The sequence below is a fragment of the Pseudonaja textilis genome, chromosome 4 (assembly GCF_049901715.1).
Source record: "Pseudonaja textilis isolate UNSWEBS1 chromosome 4, rPseTex1.2, whole genome shotgun sequence".
In the NCBI taxonomy this organism is placed as follows: Eukaryota; Metazoa; Chordata; class Lepidosauria; order Squamata; family Elapidae; genus Pseudonaja; species Pseudonaja textilis.
In genome coordinates, this window is record NC_141993.1 from 48,935,571 (window position 1) to 48,952,943 (window position 17,373).

Consider the following 17,373-nt stretch of genomic DNA (forward strand, 5'->3'; position numbering starts at 1 on the left):
ATCCATTAGGTAGTGGCATTCTCCTTCCAAATTTCCTTGCAGTTTATCAAAGAGAACATGGTCTACTTTATCAAATGCCTTGCTGATGTTTCAGTATACTGCACCCACAGCATTTCCTTTATCCATTAATCTAGCTACATTTTCAAAGAAAGCAATACATATTTGGCATGATAGCTTGTGACAACAACTTTGTTTCTTTAAATCCAAAATATAAGATGTCTTAATAAAAGAGAGCAAAAAAGAACAGCCTTTTGTGCATGGGAGATTGAGTTATTATATATTGAAACTTATTTAGAAATTATTGCTATTTAAATAGAAGCACAAAAGCTCTCATCACAATGGGGAAACTACCCAGAAAAAAAATTATAGCGGACATCATTAATCCAATTCAGAGAAGGTTATTCAGTTTATTGGTTGCTTGTCTAGTTTTAGGCTGTGCTAATGAGAATGTAAGAGTTCTGAAGCATCCATAAAGCCCAAAATTTTGTTTTCTCAGTCTGGGAGCCAATTTGAAGTATTTGAAGTTAAGGCAGGAAGATGGACGCCTCTTCCACGGTTATTTCATAGCAGTTAATACTCAGGAGCATGACCAAAACAGCAAACAGTTATGAAGATTATACTCATTGTTAGCACAATCCCTCTGGAATTTGTTCTGTCCTATTGTAAAACTTCTACATTTATTGCTATCACTACACCCAAGTGAGGGCAAAGTCCCCAATTTAATGATGTATTTGGAAAGTATTTTCTGCGATTAGTCCTGAAACCTTGCTCATAATGATCTTAACAACACCAATAGGTATATGAAAGATCATTTGCAGCTATAAGAACCTGCCCAAACCTTACAATCTGTTGTGGATGCCCTGCTTTTAAGGCCATGTATTAAATGCTTACCTTCTCAGCTGCAGTCCAGTTCTGGAGACTGCCTTCAAAATATATACCAGCCCAATCTACTTTGTTAGTTTTTGAGCAGAGTATGATCATTTTTAAATTTCAAACATATTTTTATTTCTTAGCATCCTATGTTGTTTTGCTTTAAAGAAAAGGTTTGAAGTAGTAGTTACAGGCACTGAGATAGAAATCAGGACCCTATGGGTTTTAATGCGGCCTTGAGCTGGGTGGTCTTGGTCAGTCACTTTCTCTCAGCCCTAAGAAAAAAGGCAATGGAAAACCATTTCTGAAAAATGTTGTCAAGAAAACTGCATGGACTTGTCAAGGTTGACTTGAAGAACACACAAATTTGCAAGTGTTGTTTTGGAGTTGCTTTTCAGGTTTTGACATAACCCGAATTGGAAGGATTTCATTTTGAAAGGTAACATAAAAAGATTTTAAATTAAAAAAATGATAAATTGAGACTTTATGTTTAATTTCAGGCAGATCTGAACTTCATAGATACTGGAATAATAAAAACACTATATATCAGATTTCACCCAGAAAAAAATAATGTTGTACGGTTGTTGTAATTGTCTTGTTCTTGTTGATTGGAAGATTTTGCAATGAGTGACCACTAGATGTCCCTATTGGTCAGTTACCTCAACTGGACGCTTAACAATAAAACCTAGTTGCATAAATCTGAGTTCCTTACTGCGCTTCGCTCTTATTCAGATCAGTTTGAGAGCTATGCCAAGCATAGCAAGAAGGGCTCTTTGCAATACTGAAGAAGCAACATGGTTTCCACAACCTGTAACCTAGAATGGGGTGTGTCTCAGGTTCAGCTCGTGGGCTATGTTAAAGTACTATCCAGCCATTTTGAGACACTACAAAACAATGCCAGCATAGAAGCACAGTGCCATGGACAATCGCCAACCTGCCTCTGCTGTAACACTTCTAACAGCTGAGTTAAAGCACTCTCCACCCCTCTCTGAGCTGGCAGAAAAAGAGCCTGGCACAAGTCCTTTTGACCCCATCACAGTTCCCTATTTTGCCAGAGTAAGAAGGTAAGAAGATGGTGGTGTTCTTATTTATGGTAGGAAAGCAAGAAAAGTGTTTGGTGGATTCCTTGGGAAATGGATAGATGGATATGAGTGTCAAAATCAAGGCCTCTCCAACTTGATATCATGCTAAGGTTCAAAACAGGTAACACTCCATCTGTCTTCTTGCCAACCACCTAGCATCCACCATTTAAAATTGGTGAGGATCAACCTTTGGCAGCATGAATTACTATGGCCATAACTGTTGTTAAACCTAAATCTAACCTTATTTCTGCCATTTAAAATGAATAATTTTCTTTTCTGGTATTCTTTTTTGGCGTGCTTCCTGCCATCAGGGCACCATCACATGAACGGGGAAAGGCTGATCTCAGCACTCTGCCCATCTGCTCCAGATTGGATATCTGCATCTCCTTCCACAGCTCTCCAGTCTTACGATCTTTGGGGTCTTCCCTTGAATGGAAAGATCTCTTTTGTTACACATTTCTGTGATATCGCCACCACCTCCTTCCCAGCTCAAGAGTGAGAGAGATTCTTACTGATACAATCCAAAGTCAGGTTTAAAGTATGTAAAATATGCTAGGCTTTGTTCCCTATTACTTTGGAAGGAAGTCAGATAACTTTCAATTGCAGGGAACAGATAAAATAAAACAGGATAGGGATTTGTAATGAGGACAGCTTATTTCATCCCATTATTTTTCTGCTGATTCAAGAACAGGGGGAGAGGGGCAGCAGTGGGGAAAGACTCTTAGAGTTGGGTGGTGATTTGTGATTACGGGACGTAGCTTCCTCTTCTGTATATCCTAACTTGGCGAGTCTGATGTGCTGCTGAAGGATCAAGAACACCGTTGGGAATTCAAAGAGGAATTCTCTGGGGGGGCATTACAGCAGAATACAAATGTAGTTGAGCTCATTAGACTTTCAAATTTCTGACGAAAATAGGATTAAGCCATTAAAATGTGTGCTGCTGATTTGGATTAGGACATTTTGTTGGAATCCCCAGAGAGAGAATGTAATGTTGTTCTCTTCATATAGGAAGAGTAAAGGCCAGATTAAGATTCAGGATTTGGTTTAGTAATGCCAGAATATATCTATTTGTCTGGGATTGTCATATTCTGGTGTTATATAGAAAGAGCATCAGGAATTGGATTGATTACATGCTCCTTTCTTCCCTCAAATATTTCCTTTCAAAAATATTCTTGAGTTTAAAGGGCCCACCTAAATGGCAATCTTGTTTGTTTCTAGGTGAGCTTCTAGATGAGTTTCTTTAAAATGCATGAAACAACACCTGTAACAGGGGTCAAACAAACCATCTATGTCAAAATTGAACAGCCCACTCCAGAGGTGGTATTCAGCAGGTTCTGACCAGTTCTGGAGAACCGGTAGCAGAAATTTTAAGTAGTTCGGAGAACTGGCAAATGCCACCTTTGACTGGAGATTTTACAGTATCCTTCCCCTGTCACGCCCACCAAGCCACGCCCACAGAACCGGTAGTAAAAAAAATTGAATCCCACCACTGGCCCTCTCGCAACAGAGGGGGAAGGATACGACATCATCTGTCTCCAGTGCTACAACACAGTCCTTTCAACAGTTCAAGAAGGCTCCACACCCGTTTGCACTTCTCAGGTGACCCTGATGACACAGTTGAGGAGTGTCAAGCTCAAGGCCAGTGGGCTGGATCTGGCCCATGGGATGCTTAGATCTGGCCCACAGGGTGGCTATGGAAACAATGAGGGACTGGCCTGCAGTGCCTCTGCCAGCAAAAACGGAGCTTGTGAGGACTGTGGCACTGCTCCCAAGCTCTGTTTTTGCTGGCAGAGGGTTGCAGGAGAACATTGCAGCCAAAAACGGAGCTCATGATGGCTGCGCATGACCTTCCTGAGCTCCTTTTTCATTGGCAGAGGGTTGCAGGAGGCTGTTGTGGCCAAAAACAGAGCTTGGGAGCCCATTTTTGTTGGCAGAGTGTTCAAGCCACCACAGCCCCCCCAACACGAGTGATATTAAGCTGGCCATGCCCACCCCGGCCACCCGAGATCAACCACAGCCCTGATGCAGCCCTCAGTGAAATCAAGTTTGACACCCCTGACACAGATAAACCTCCTGGTGGCCTCAGCAACTCTCTAAAAGAATGCAAATGACCAGCTGTCTGCAAGGAGTATAAATCCTTCCATTTCCTGCCATCCAGTCAGAGCCAAAGTAGCTTCTTGGATGAGAAGTGAAACATCTTCAAAGAAAAACAAGAAAATCCAGTTACCTCTTGAAAAACCACCTTTGGTACAACTCTCCCTGTTGTTCCCAGGTTAGACTGAGTTTACCCAAGCCAAGATGGATTTCAGTTCCAAAGGTCATAGTCCGGTGGAAGTCTCACACATCTAAAAGGTGAAAAAGCCTACCATAAGTGCTCCTTGCAATTAGTCTGTAATTTTCAGACAAGTTTTCATTGACTCCACTTACATCAAGGTTGAATTATTAGTGGCTCAAGGCTCATGCAACCTGCATCCTGAGGCATTTTTGTGTTGTCTTCCTCTGCTTCTGAGATAAAATTAAATGTAATGAAGTTGGTGGGTGGGAATACATGAAATATCAGTAGATACTTCCACTTGGAAATTTTCTATTTACTCCCCAAACATGCTGCACCAGACACACTAGCAAAATTCACATGCAAATCCCCCCCACCCCCCAAAAAACAGGCCTCTTCTCTGCAATTTGAAAAAAGAGTGCATGTTTGAGAATGATGCCATGGCTTGGCTGTGGATGAAGTTCCCACAAAGGAAAGGGAAGGTAGAAAAAGTGTGTAATTACTGTAATAGAAATGCTATCCTATACTGCGCTTCAGAATCAGATACTCTAAAAATGTCCTTCAAGGATCAAGCCAATATGCCTACTTTCTATCTTCCATTGCTTTGGAAAAAATATACCCAAATCTTTTCTTGTTGAGTCCTTCCCTGGAATACCTTGGCTCTAAAGAGAAAGATAGGGCAACAGAGGAGCAGCCCCTCCTTCCAAATTCCTTTCTTCACCACTGAGCTAATCGGTAAATATGTACAACATTATGTATGTATAATGAAGTATAAATAATCCCAAAAAGTGCCTTGTAAATAGACTCCAAGTTTATCCTTTATTAATGAGCCACTGAGAATCCCGCTGCTTTAGAGCAGCACAGCTTTTATAATATCAAACCCTAAATTACACTTGGTGTCTCTCATTCCCAACAAACAAGAATCATTTTAGGTCTCTTTGCTGACTGTATTTATTCATTTATTGAATTTTACCAGAGTGAGCCTAGTATTGTCTGTCTGGCCATTTAGCGACATCAAAAGCCCCGTGAGAATTGGGAGGAATTCTCTCCCCAAAGGTAGTGATGAAAGATATTAGGAAGAATATGCAGGTTCCATGAGAGATTTCTGATGTCAAGTTCCTATCTTGAGGAATGTTTATTAGAACTGAGACTGTGCTTGATTCTTCTGTTCATACAGAGATCTAGGGCTTTGAAAATCAAAACCAATCTGGTGGGCATTAAGTTGCATCAAAATAATAGTCCTTCTGCCCCCACAAAAGCTGTTTTGTTTTGTCATGGTGGACCAGACAACTTTGCAACCTGATGTCCACTGGAACGGTCAGATATGAGGGCTATGAAATTCTGGGTCTGTGGATCTTTGGATCTTTAGTTGGGAATCATACAGGTTAAAGTCTGGTATATATTGGGTCTATCAAATGGGGAAGGTGGAATTTTAGAGTCAGCATTATTCTGGGCATATGCATTCATGATTTGAACACACTCAATTTTGTTTTGAAGTCTGCCATATGGAGACCTCTACATATTAGTCTATAAAGTAAGGATTTTAATTATCATTATTATCACATATACTGATAATTATATACATATTATTGTATTCATTGAATTGTACACCACCTAGAGCCCCTCTGTGAGGGAGATTGATGGTTAATCAGTTAAGTTTGAGACATAGTATATCATAACATAATGTAACAACACAACATAACACAATATAACATAACATAATATTATAACAATAACATATAATATATTTATACATCATTTCAAAAGGAAGCAAAAAAATAACTTAGGCCTTTGAATTAAAATATTTAGCTTAAGGTTATATTTTAGTTTCTCAATACACATTTGACTGTTTAATCAATATAATATAAACAATTGTAAATTTCAGGACAGAAAGTGCTTTTATATGAGAAGCTTAAGCTGATTTTGTGTTTTACATCAGCTGTTTATGAAGAGAAAAAAGACTAGCAGAATTTGTTATGTGAACAAGCATTTAATACAGGGATGTCAAACTCGATTTCATTGAGGGCCACGTCAGTGTTATGTTTGATCTTGAGGGGTTGGGGTGGGCGTAGCCAGCTCAACATCACTCGTGTCGAGGGTGCTTGTGGCAGCCCAACCACTCTGCCAGTGAAAATGGGCTTCTAAACTCCGTTTTCTGCTGCGATGGCCTCCTGCAACCCTCTGCCAGCGAAAATGGACAATGAGAATATAAGAGTTCCAATGCATCCAAAGATCCATCTACCTTAACATTTTCTTACTTCTTTCTTTTCATTTTCTTTCTGTACTTGCTTTCATTCTTTTCTGAGCCTCTTTCTATTCCTAATTTTCAATGAAGAGAGAGAGAAAATAAATATGTAAGGAAATAATCCTCATCTATGAAGAGGAGAATGGAGTTCTGATGGGACACTAATTAATTTGGCAGTATGAGGTTTTCCATGTGCTTAAGGAAATAGTTCCACATAATTTCTCCAAAGGAAGAGGGCATTGATTGGATCGGGGTCACTTTTATATGTCTTCCAATAGTTTATCTAAGAGAGGAGTACCCAATCCCTAGTCCGTGGAGTGGCACTGGGCTGTGGCATGTCAAAAATTGGCATGCTACACAAACAAGCAAAGACCCATTTGTGGGATGGAGGCAGCATGTGAAACCACACTACCTTCAGTTCATAGAAAAACTTATCTCCACAGAACCAGTCCCTGGACCCCAAAAGGTTGGGGGTCACTGGTCTAAGGCTCCTGACATAACTATATTCATAATCAAAAGCCATCAAGAAGTTCAGACAGTGATGGCCATCCCCACCATCTTTGATTCCAGCAAATGAAATGGTTTTTTTCCCCAATATTTGCTCAAAATAGAGTCTATAGGCATACAGGTAGCATCTCAATATTAGTTGCTAGGAAACACCAGCAGGAAGGTGTGGTTGTACTTCTGTCCTGCTTCAGGTGTGGAATTCTACCATTCGCACCTATTCAATAGAACCAGATGTTAACATTCTAAGCAGTTCAGAGAACCGGTTGTTAGAAGAAATTACTGGCCTAATCCTGTAAGGAAGGCAGGAAGGAAACATTCTGGCGTTGCTTACAGAAACTGCCTCTCCATTAACCCTTATTACATTCTTGTCAGGACTAGACTTCCTGTCTCAGGAACTCTCTGGAGTTATTTTTCCTTCCTTTGCTGGTACTTTGCTTGTGTGGAGTGACCATTCAAAGTTACAATGACACTGAAAAAAGTGACATGACCATTTTTCACATTTACGACTGTTGCAGCATCTCCACAGTCATGAGAGGCCAAGTGAGGAGATGCGTGCCTCAATGTGAGTGATATTGAGATGGCTACGCCCAGCCAATAACATGACCACCAAGCCATGTCCACCCAGTCACATGACCACCAAGCCATGCCCACCAACTAAGCCACGGCCACAGAATTGGTTGTTAAACAAATTGAATCCCACCCCTGTCCTGCTTATTACTTTTCCTGGCATAAACATCTTCCTGACCACTACGGAAGCAAAATGCTGGATGAGACAAGTATGTGTTTACATCCAAGTATCACTGGATGTAAACAAAGACCATTATTATTTTTCATAGCGGTAGTAGGGATGGGGGAGGTAGTAGTGGGGTGGTATTTGATAAGACTGTATCATGTAAATACACTGTCTTTTCATATAGTAAAATGTTTCCTTTTTAGTATCCCATATCTCTATACCCACCGCTCCTCTCTCCAATAATCAAACCAAAGGCTGTCACATTTTAGGAATCTTAGAATGGGATATTGTTCTTCTGATAAAATCAGTAATACAGCCAAGTCTTAGTAAGAAAAATTAAACAGGGAGATCTTTTGTAACATGTGTCTCAATCACAGTTTCCTCTAAATAAGCATTTCTAGGTCAAAATGCTTGCTATTTTTCTGCACGTAAGTATGATGTTTCTTTGGCTGTTATCAGACAGTCAACATAAAGCAGAAACTAGAGAAAAGACCATCAAATATTCATTCATTCCTTATTGATATTCAAACATATTTCAGACCATCAAAGACTAGGTGCCATTTTAAGAACCTTTCCAACAGTTCTGTTTCTTCACTGTAGCTGGTGACTTATCTCAGGTCTGGACTTATTGCAATAGAGAGTCTTTTCTCCATCCTAGGCAATGGACAGAAGCTGAAGGCAACTTCTGTAGGCATCTCTTAGGGCACAAGAAGGTTGCCCAGCATCCCCTTTCTATTGTCCCAAGGTTAGGTGCCAGGCAGACAACAATGCATTATAAATTATTGCTACACCAAGCTGCCTCTCAGGATGCAGTCATGTCGGAGATGTCCCATTATATGGACAGTTGACTTTAATAGTCATTGTGTGTCTAAAGCAGAGCAAAACAACAGTGGGGGGAAAATCCCCACTCCACTTATATGGCACTTGCATGCACGCATACACACACACACATATACACACAAACCCTGATAGTCTATTTGCACAGTAAATTAAAAATATGAATCACTTCACTGTACTGCCTCCCCAAACACTCATCCTGTCAGGCTCTGGGTTGTCTTCATTTGTATTACCTCAATTTAATGTTAATTATGTTTTTCATTTACAAAGAGCAAGCATTTACACTCCCCGTCTGGGGATCTACCACACTTGCCATCTCCACGGATTTGATGGCGGGGTGGGAGGAGTTGGAACAGCTTGTTAGCACACCATGCAAGGCAGAGCAGGGACATGGTGATTCCTTCAGCCCCACCCCTCTTCTCTTACCGCTTCCGCTCTGCTTAAATTACAAACAGGTCTTTTGATAAGAAGAAGCACAATTAGCTTTCAGTTTATGAAATCACATATTAAATTGTATCTAGTGAAGAAAGGACAAACAGCCAATATGAAGAGATGGATTTGAGTACTGGGAGAAAGAATTGATGAGATAATCATTTCAGCAGAGATAAGCAGAAATGTTGGGTTAATTATGGCATGTCAGTCAAAAAGAGTAAATACACAATGTTTTTTAAACACAATATAGGTAGTCCTCAGCTTACAACAGTTCATTTAGTGACCATTCAAAGTTACCACAAAAGGGAGTTATGACCGTTTCTCACATTTATTATGACCATTGCAGCATCCCCATGGTCATGTGATCAAAATTCAGATGCTTGGCATCTGACTCATATTTATGACGGTTGCAATGCCCCAGGGTCATGTGTTTACCTTTTGCGACCTTCTGACGAGAAAAGATTCACTTAAGAACCCTGTTACTAACTTAACAACTTCAATGATTGCCTTAACAACTGTGGCAAGAAAGGTTGTAATATGAGGCAAAACAAATGTTTCACTTAGCAACAGAAATTTTAGGCTCAATTGTGGTAGTAAATGGAGGGCTACCTGTATTATTTTCTACTAACTTCATTAGGTCAGCACATAAAATATATTTGCTAGGTATTTGCATATGATGTGGTGCTATCCATGTCATGTCTACATATAATGAGTTTGATAGATCACCTGAGAGATGGCTAATTTACTGACATTGTATTTGGAATAAGAGTTGTAGTTTCATTATGTCAGATACAAAGTAAATTATGCATGGATCACTTTACGTGAGATCCATTTTCTGATTTGGAAAATAGCTCAGATTGATCAGATTAGAATCAGTCAGCTTTTATTTGCCAGTTAAGATGCTGGTTGCCACCTATAAGGGTTTTAATGGTATCAGAAGTTATTTGCGAGGCCAATTTTTTCCCAATTGCTTCTGCTTCCAGCCCATTAGATCCAGGGGGGGTTGGGCTGCCCTTGGTCCCATCTATTAAGCATTGCCTGCAGGCAGAACCATATCCAACCCTTCAATATTGGTTTGGCCTCAAGCCTGCTGCTGTTCTGTAAATGCTTGAAGTCCTAAAACTCTTCTCAGGCACAGAATCTGCAGGTTAGATGAGTTCATCAGTGTAGTTATTTCTTGATATGACTGTGACTGTTATCATGTGGCTTGAGGAGCTGCAGTGGCCCAGTGGTTAGAATGGTGACTGCCAGCTGTCTGCAATTTGGCAGATTGAATCTCACCCAGGCTCAAGGTTGACTCCTCCTTCCAAGGTTGGTAAAATGGGGACCCAGATTGTTGGGGGCAATATGCGGATTGTGTAAACAGCTTAGAGAGGGCTTTAAAAGCATTGTAAAGTGGTGTATATAAGTCTAAGTGCTATTTCTACTTCTATTGAGCCAGATTGTGTTTGGGTGCCATTGGTATTATTGTTACCATTGTTTGTTATTGTTATTTTTTTCTTTTCTTTTTTTGTTGGTTTTTATTCCTAGGTTTATTGTCCAAAGACACAAATGTGAGATTTTTTTGTCACTAGGATAGCCACTTGGCTGTAACTTCTTTATTCCGAAATAGAATTCCGTAGGGTTACATTTGCAAGCAAACTAAACTGACAATTTAATTCTCTTGGAGAATCTGAGTTTTGTTAACTATTCATCTTTACTTTAAAAAAATAAAGACAAATATTTTTATGTTTCTGGCAGAAACACAAAATTAAACTAATTTTTAAAATTAATACTGGCAGGTTTAATTCATCCTTTTGTCGAGATCAAGACTGCTCCCTTCAAATTAGGGAATGTGAATATTGTAAAAGCAGGGGGGTGGAGATAAAATAAATGAATCTTCCAATCTCTCCTATTTCTTGGTGTGCAGTGTTTATGAACATTTCTACTAAGTAAGAAACCTGTCATGGTTCAGAAAAAGAAATGTCAGAGTCTGGAACTAAATTCCTTCAAAATATGCTTTCTTTTAAAAACTTCTTGCAACCTCTTGTTTGGAGATAGAATTAACCCAAAGCGCTCAATATGTCACCCAAAGAATTGTATTTGCAGAGATTCTGAAGACACATTCCTCGTGAATGCCAATCTTCAGACTTTTTTTTTTGCATGAAATCCATATATCTGCAAGAGAAAGCCTCAGCTTTCTATATTTAGGTTGTCTTCCATATCAGCCAGGACCCCATGTTATCAGGGTCTCGATCTGTGTGGAACCCATATACATACTGCTGCATATGTGAAGGGTTTGGGTTTTTTAACCCCTGCAGACAGTCCCAATAATTTTCTACAGAATATTAATAACCATTTGAATCCCTTTGATAGCAGAGGGCCTTATTTGGAGCACTCTGACTACATGGCAGTTCAGATTATTGAATAACTGAGTAGGATTCACAATTATGATAAAATTTGGATCCAACCCATTACTTCCGAATTCTAATCTTGAAACACTAACGGATATTTTTTAATCCACCATCCTTTTAATGAAGCATTTGATCCTTACTTAACATCTGTATTTTCACACATTCTGTTGGTATTCACTTTCTTAAGAATATTTTTGCATTAATCTGTTTTCCCTTACAATGTTTTAATTCCTTCATGACATCATATTTGATGCGAAATACACGCATGCAAAACAGTGCAACCTCTATACCTGTAATATTGCATCACAGGTTTATAGTATTAATTAAAGGAGAAGATAGAACCCACAACAAGTAATGTGTATTATATGTCATGTAATAGTTAACTATAATTAAATACAGAACTTTATCTCCAAACTTTATTCCGTTTGTTCTTCAGCATATTTATGTTTTCATCCCAAATTCCTTCTATCTCAAACATTCACTCATCCATTCTTTGTAGAGATCATTAGTAAGTACCCTGGATGGTTCACAAACAAAGCATTATTTCTCCCTTCCTAGATAGCTACTAATATTAAGGCAAACTGTTTCTGAATATGAACATGCCATCTTACTATTATAATAGCTGTTGACAGACAAATTTATGAGGCATAGATTTAATCACCTTTGAAAGCCATCTAAGCCAATGGCTATCACATTTTGGAGTAGTTAATGATGCATTATGTGACAAGCATTTTCTTAGTCTGTTATGAATCCCCTGAACATTAATTTTAGTGGATAACCCCAAGTCTAGTACAAAGAGGAGGAAAGGAGGAGGAGGAATCCAGGAGAAATGGTCGGAGAGGATAAAATAATCATCCATGTCATGGATAATTTTATAAATCTCCATGCTTCCCTGACATATCTTTTTCAAAACTGAACAGAGCTGAACTCTCTAGCATTTCCTAAGTAAGTATTCAAACTCCTTGATCATTTTGAATGCTGACAGTTTACCTCCTTGTAATCAAAGCTCCACATAATGTTCCATGTTCTGTCATAACCTAATGGTTTTGTTTTATTTACATTTTTTTCTTTAAAATCCCAAAGGAAGGTGAACAAATACTTGTTTATTTGTTTTTTTAGGAATAGGACTGATTAAAAATCAGATGCTATGATTATGGCATGTGTGTCAAAGAGTCACTTGGTTGAGCTGGGTGGCTATAAAAATAGAATAAATAACTTCAATAAATATATTGGTCCCCCACCCACTGCTTTTACAAGCTGAGCTGGTATTTTCACTGAGTTGACAAAGAATAATACTAGGCTTCAATCATATGGCCCTAGGAGAGGATCTCAGGGTCCACATGAATTCTAATATTTTTCTGTTCAGGTTTAAATGGGAAAATCCAATATTGGATCCTCCTATTCATTTCTCCATTTTTTCAGCCTTTCATGATATCAAGAACACCAAAAATGAGGAGTTATGTTATGTAGGCTGGGTCATCTTGTAGATCAGAAAGGTCCTAGGTTTACTCAGCTCTTTGCTAAAACCTTAAAATTGAAAGAAATGTTAACCAGCATTTTTCTTACTCTATATTATTTCTCCTCAGTGGGTTGCTATGGGCAGAATTAAAAAAAGAAAACATCAGGAACACTTTTCCTTCACTTCTGTCTTCTTGGTCAGCTTCTAGCAAGGCACTGGATTCATTGGAAGTTCCAAATGAGGAACTAGATCTCTTAGCTTCATGTCTCCTCAACAGATGAAACCATCTGGGTGACTTTGGGACTGCTTCCTTCCAGTTGGATGTGCCAATTGAATAAGATCCAGAAGAATGGGCTCCCTTCTGGTTCTCTTTCTCAGAGAATGTCATCACGAGGGCCCATGAAAGCATGACTTTTCAACTGTCTCTCCTCTATAGAACAGCATCTCCCAACTGTTGTACTCTGGGAAAGCTTTAGAGCAGTTCCAACAGGCTTAAGAGAGGGGCATATTATGACGTCGTTCGTTCTTTCAATGATGATTATTTGTTAGTATCAAAGGTTTATTGCTCCTTGGCTTCTTTGTGTATTGGATTGGTAGGTAAGACATTCACAGTCACCAGCAACTACAGTAAACAAATAAATAGTGTAATAATGTTGATTACAAGCAAATTGAAAGTTGTTTGATTCGATCATTATAACAAAAACTATCACCAAAGTCAGAGGAGGTAGATACCTCACTAATAAATTTAGTCTTGCGGTTCTAAATTTACCTGAAATCAAACACTACTAATTTTTTAAAATTTATTTCTGGGGAAAGATGAGAATCCTATTGTTATTAAAATACAGAAATCATGTCTGCATACCAAGAAAAAGAATGGCTGAAAAAAAAGCAAACTTCTACATTACAGAACTCTCTGCCAAAGCCTGGCAGCACAGAATGCACATTCTAAACGCCGGCTAGAGTTGCCAAGCCATGCCTCCTTCGGCTTGCTTAGCCAAAGGGAAAGAGGCTATTGATAAATGAAGGCTTGCCAACGGTACAAGAGTCTCCTGTTGCAAGGGTTGGTGAAATACCAGGCATTACCTGGAGAAAGTAGATAGTGAGTCTGTTTTGGCTATAAGTTGGGCAGAAGAATCCAGGCCAGGGGTCTCCAAGAGGACTTCAACTTCAAAGTTGAAGTCTTCCAGGCTTAAAGTTACCAAAGTTGGAGATCCCTGATCCAGGCAATTACTAGAGGTTAGTAAAGAAATACAGGCAACCCTCTTTGCTTCTACCTGGTGACGGTCATGAAGCAATTATGCATTAAACAGATTCTTTGTCTATATACATTGGGTCTTTTGAAATGTTATAAAGATTACTAGGTGTTTTGCCAACCAGAAGGTGACATAAGATGAAAAGAAAAAGCAGCTGCCAGTGGCTGCTCTGAAATTGTCGCTGCTACCCTGCATTAATCTGTAAAGAGAGCATCACTTGCTGGCTTTATTGCTGAGGCTCAGTAAAAACTGTTCAGGAAACCATTGCAGTTTATGTTGACATACTTTCCTCCTGAGTCAAGGACAAGGAGAATGCAGACTAATGTGACTATAAGAAAGTGCCCACAGTGTTGCAGGAGAATATTAATAATATAAAGTGGTCTCAAGTCTTTGAACTAGTCACAGACTTGCTACGTAGTTTAAAATATGGCTAGGTTTAGACGTGGGTGGAATTATTTGCGCCTTTAGGGATTTAAGTCATCCGTCAGGGTTTGATTTTTCTAAGCATTTGTGGCTGGTTTTTGCCGTCTTGCAACAGATAGTCATAGGCAGATCAAAAGAACAATCCTGAATACCAGATTCAGTGGCCAAGATCGTGTGGTGGGAAAAGCAACAGGAAGCTCCCTGTACTTGGGAAAACAAAACACAAAGATTTTTGTCATTGTGTTCAATGGAATAATTAAAATAAATGGCCCATGCAAAAGTCTTGCACAGGGGTCAGTCCATGCTTTCTTACTGGTCTGAATGACAAACCTGGCAGAATGGAGTAAAAAACGACAAGAAGCCTCTTTGCTACTAGAAACACCCCCTATGACAAATGATCCTTTCTCAAAACTAGGCAACTTGGCCACCTCTGGCTCCATTCTTCTAGTAAGAGCTTTACACACCTCTCACGTACCCTGGCTTTTGAGGGATACTGCTGATCTGAGCTTATAAAGTGCTCTCTGTCCTTGATTTTACCCTGAATTCATCTGAAATCACCTCCAGCTCTAATAAGTATAAAATGATGTCCGCTAACAGAAAGTGGATCTATTTTTAGCCACTTAATACAATTGGATTTAGCAGGTTAGGGCAGGGGTCCCCAAACTTGGCAACTTTAAGACTTGTGGACTTCAACTTGAAGTCCACAAGTCTTAAAGTTGCCAAGTTTGGAGGCCTGTAAGTTAGGGATACCAAGGATAAAAACAGAAAAAAAGAGAACAGAAAAGCCATTGACCTGAACAATAGGAGTGGCCTAAATTCTTTGCAACCATCCCTCTTCCCCACTACACAGCCACCTCTGGACTAATTCATGATCGGAATTGTCTTAATATTATCCTATTCAGAAATGATGGAGCATGAGAAAAGGTCTAAAGTTGCAAGAAACTATCCACTAACATTAGTGGGGCAGCTGTGATTTACCATCAGAAAATAGAATGGTGTTATTGAAAATATTATGGGACACCTCTTTGCTACTCGTCTCTGCCAAGGAAGTCCCATCCTGTTCCATTCCAACCCTTGGAATGAAATTGCCAGTGGCACTAATTTTAATTTGTGATTTGCAATTCAAATTTGCTCCCAGTTTTACTGAGAGGCTGCCCTGACCTTTTGGTTCAAAGGTTCTTTTTATTTGTAATGTCCCCAAACTTCCTTTGAAGACTCCACTTGGCTTCACGGGATTGCATAAAGCCTAATAATTGACACCCGGATGTCCATGAATGACCAACAATAATGTGATAGAGTGGCAAGCACACTCCAGGGGAAGAATGGGTAGCCTCACATGCTCTTGCTTGCTTAGTCTCATCCCTCTCTCCCTTTCTTGCTTATTAACAATGACCTTCTTACTCACCACTCTCTGGATTCCCCAGCCCCAAATAGCTTTTAAATGCACTTCATGATCCAAGCTAGTGCCTGTTAATAGGGACTGCGACCATACGCTAATGCACACTCCCTCAGACTGCATCACACTCACTGGCACACTCAATCTGCACACATCTGCACATCCACCCTAACATTTTAATTAATGACAATGGTGCTTTTTCTCTCCTGTCTTCTCTCAATGCTTTAATGTGTGTCCATGACTTGCCCGGTCCCCACAGCCATGGAAATATTAGCTTGACGGATGTGCTGTGTCGCTGGTGCTCCCTCAACGGGCCTGGCTGTCAGCTCGCCGATGATGACATTAACACAGGCAGAAAGTGATGACAAATGCCTGTTATCAGCGAACGAGGCCTGTGACAAATCGAACGCCGCCTCCCGAGCAGCCCCATTACGCTGTAATAAAAAAAGATGGATGGCTCTGTGTGCTGGGGCCTGGTGCTAATGCGATTTTGCCTGGTCTCGGAGGGTTCCAATTAAGGCAGAAAAGAAAGAGCGAAGAGGAGACCCAAGAAACTCCCAGGCATGCGTGCCCAGCCTTCCTTGCCAACATTGTTCTAAACAAGTCAGATCACCTTGAAGGGGCAGGACCAAACACTTCCTCATACAAATGCATCAGCTGGAGAGATTCCCAGCTCCAGGTGGGGCTCTCAACCACAGGTGCCCTGGGAGCTGGAGGCAGCTGCTTGGACAGGCAAATGGCACAGATGGGCCTGTGACATGTGTTTGTATTCTATCCCCCTGCCTCAGCCTCTTCTGGCAGCTCCCACTGCATCTGGCTGGCTTAGTCTCCATCAGGTGAAGGGCTTAATCCAATCACTCTCTGTGCTTTCTCTTGCAGGGACAGTGAAAGTGGGGGCTGGCACTATCAGGCAGAGGGGGACGCAGTTTCTTCCAGATAAGTATCAGTGCCAGGAGGTACTGCACTAGAACACTGAATGAAAAAGTTCTCGGGATGGATCCGTCACGGGGATGTCCGTAGGAGATGCTGTCGTACACCGGGGTAAGAAAAGAAGCCGTTTAGCCCCAGCTGATCCCTGGGAGATTTTACACTTGACTGTACTGAAATTAAATGTCTCTATTTCTACCAAAAGAGCAGCAGTGGAAGAATGTCCTAGTTACCTCCTTTAAGATCATATCATTCTAGCCAAATTTTCAAGCAGAAAAAAGCACCTCGTGTGTTGCATTCATACATTAAGGCTTTGAAACCCTCTGCCCCCAAGAAATTAATAATAAATCATTAGCGTTCAAACACATCCGGTAATTTGCTTGAAGAGATGGTAATGGATGATGTGGGTTACTAGCTGTCTGTAGTGTTATTATTGAGATGCTTTTGTCAAGATTATTGTTGCTGATGTGACTTTTTTAATTCTGTGAAAATCTTAATATTGTGATTTCTTTATGGGACCAATGTGGAAATTCTAATGCCTGCA

At 40.1% G+C, this 17,373-nt stretch overlaps 1 long non-coding RNA gene across 8 annotated transcripts in view; it reads left to right on the top strand.

The window, feature by feature from the left end:
* The first annotated feature begins 13,719 nt into the window (after positions 1–13,719).
* Positions 13,720–17,373, top strand: part of LOC148125820 (uncharacterized) — a 38,524-nt gene continuing 34,870 nt past the window's right edge. For 3 of the 8 annotated variants that reach the window (XR_015743508.1, XR_015743515.1, XR_015743509.1), the window contains exon 1: positions 15,560–16,943. This is a non-coding gene — a long non-coding RNA (uncharacterized LOC148125820). Of the gene's footprint in view, positions 14,067–15,558; positions 16,944–17,373 lie in introns of those variants that run through there. The other 5 variants (XR_015743513.1, XR_015743514.1, XR_015743512.1 and 2 more) reach the window with 5 other exon arrangements.